The sequence below is a fragment of the Molossus molossus genome, unplaced genomic scaffold (assembly GCF_014108415.1).
Source record: "Molossus molossus isolate mMolMol1 unplaced genomic scaffold, mMolMol1.p scaffold_m16_p_1, whole genome shotgun sequence".
In the NCBI taxonomy this organism is placed as follows: domain Eukaryota; kingdom Metazoa; phylum Chordata; class Mammalia; order Chiroptera; family Molossidae; genus Molossus; species Molossus molossus.
The window spans coordinates 177,275,495-177,278,102 of record NW_023425344.1 but is presented as its reverse complement, the minus strand read 5'-3'; the positions used below and the strand labels follow the sequence as shown (position 1 = coordinate 177,278,102).

The following is a 2,608-nucleotide window of genomic DNA, read 5'->3' as shown; positions in this document are numbered from 1 at the left end:
GGAGGGCCACACACAGGGGATGGGGCCTGGCCAGTCTGTGTACAGAGATACTACATTTAAAAAAAGAAAACCTCATTTAAAATAATTCAAAAACAACAATAAATGAAACAAAAAGGCCCACACAGCATGAGGCAGGTAGGGCAGGCAAGAAAGCGGGCGGGGGAAACCTCAGACCCCCGGCATCGCCACATCTTGTCTGAGTTGAGATCCCCAGCCTGGGCCAGCTGGGCCCCTGACTGGACTTGGGGTAGTGGTCCTGGGGGAGGGCATGTTGGAGAGGGGAAGAGGCCTGGCCTTAGTGCGGGAGGCTGGCTTGGCCATGCTGTCTGCGGCTACCATTAAGACACACACAGAGAGAGACAGACAACAGGTGAAGGAGCAAAGAGCACTTTGTGAGCACCCAGCGGACAGACCAATGGATGTTTGGACAGGAAGCAGGAAACAGGTGGGCAGGTGAGCATGAATCAGGCAGGTAGGCAGGCAGCAAGCAGGAAGGATGCAGTTGGGGGCTGCCCTGTGAGGGGTGTGGCATCCCTCCAGCCAGTGACTGCTGGGGCCTGGGTCTCTGTCTTAGCACTTGGTGTCCAGCACATGGAAAGGTGGCCTGCTGGAGTCAGGCATCAGTGAAGAGTGAAGGCTGGCCTCCTTGGGTAGCTGGGTCTCCTTTAGTGCAAATGTGGAAGTAGAATCAGGAAGTTTGTGGCCTCCCTCCCCCAGACTGAGGAAGAATGGATGTTTCATGGCATCCTCTGCAGATCTGACTGCAACCTTCAAACTGTAGCAGCTTGGTGAGGAGATCAACCCCATCGCTATCAAGTCAGGGTGCATGGCTCAAAAGGGCCTCGGCACAGTACTTGGGGTAGTGGTATGTCTTAAACTCTTTGTTAGCCAGGCTGCACAGCCACGTCTCCTCAGTTAGGGTTCCCAAGATTCAGGGGATGAAGTGCAGCTGCTCCTGTACTGTGGAGCCTGGGAAGAGGGGCCAGCCTGTGGCCATCTCATAGAAAATGCAGCTCACACCCCACATGTCAATCTGGGTGCAGTAGTCTGTGGACCCGAGCAGGTGTAAGGGAGCTGGTACCAGTGTCACCACCACATCGGAGTAGGTCTTTGTTGGAATTGACTTGGCCATGGCCAGATCAGAATCAGCCAGCTTGAGCTCTCCTCTCTCGATGAGTAAGTTCTGGGGCTTGAGGTCTCAGTGTAGCACCTTTTGCTGGTGGCAGTAGGCCAGGTCACAGAGCAGCTGAGACAGAACAGTCTCACATTGTGCATGTTGATGACGTTCCCTGCAGTCATCCAGGGACTGTTTCAGGTCCTTGGCCAGGTATGCAAACCCGAGGGTAAGGGACTTCTCTGTGTGGATAATGTCATATAGCGTGACGATGTTGGCATGTCTGAGGTCCTTGAGTGGGGACACTTCTCAGATGGCAGTGGAGGGTGACCCCCTTCATGTTTCAGTCTGATCTCCTTGAATGCCACAAGATTGTTTGTGAGCTTGCATTTGCCTTTGTAAATGGTGGCATAAGTACTGTTTGTCCCGTATCCAGCTTGTCCAGCTTGACGTAGGTCTCCAGTTTCCCAAAACTAATCTCAGACAGGCTGACACGTGGAGGCGGCGGCTGAGGAGCTTGTGGAAGATGGGGCTACCGAGGGTCAGCTTCTCAAGGTAGCCATCGCAGGGGGATGTCAGCTGGCAGCGACAGGCATTTGTTGATGTCCTCAGTGGAGATCTCCAAAGAGGATGGCTGCACATGCGCACCCTCACTGGCCACTGCACCTCATCCCAGGACATGGTGGAAGCCTGGTCGCTCTCTGGCAGGCCCGGTCTTCAAGCCCTGTGTACCGTCTCTGGTGCAGAGCTGGGTAGTCCCACCCAGAACAAGGTTCCCCAAGGGGCAGCGCAGGCGGGAGCCACTCCAAGGCCACTGCCACCAGCACCACCACCCTCATCCAGGCCTATGTGTTCAAGGGTACTTTCGGTCTTGTCTACACTTTGGCCCCTTGGCGTGTCATTGGCCGCTGCCCTTTGGTCTTCTTCATCCCGTCCATGGCGTCTGCCATCACTAGATCGGCGCTGCCAGTGCAGGTTTCTGTTTCGGTCACCGCTATACCCCGCGGGCCTGGAACAGTGACAGCGGCCGGGCTGAGAGTGCCACCTCGTTCTCCTCCTGCTGTTGCCGCGGGCCTGCCGCCGTTATCTCTGGTCACCGCTGCTGGGTCTGGGCCACTGCAGGAGACTGAGTCCTGCCCAGCGGCCGTGAACTTGGCCGCTGCGGGCCATGCCCCAGAGCTCGTCCGCACGCGTCCCAGTCCCGCAGCTCCCCGCAGCCCGGATCCCGGGACCACAGCTGCGCCCCGCTCCCCGTTAGATTTCCTTTTGAAAGGGAAGCTCTCTGGTTGTGCTGCACAAAGGATTCTATTAATTTGGAGAATTTATAGTGTCTCCCTATAGAATAGAGAAAAATAATGCCCTCATTGCTATTCCATTGGTTCCTTTGTTGGACAATTTGTTGTTCTTGCATCTAGCACAGAAATTGCTGCTCTGACCCCTCAGTTGTGTCTCTTCTCCCTCACACTGTGCACACACAATTATTCATTAATGTCA

At 55.3% G+C, this 2,608-nt stretch overlaps 1 pseudogene; it reads right to left on the bottom strand.

Moving 5' to 3' along the window:
• Window positions 1-570: 570 nt before the first annotated feature.
• On the bottom strand, window positions 571-2,052 carry LOC118620380 (annotated as a pseudogene).
• Window positions 2,053-2,608: the final 556 nt, after the last annotated feature.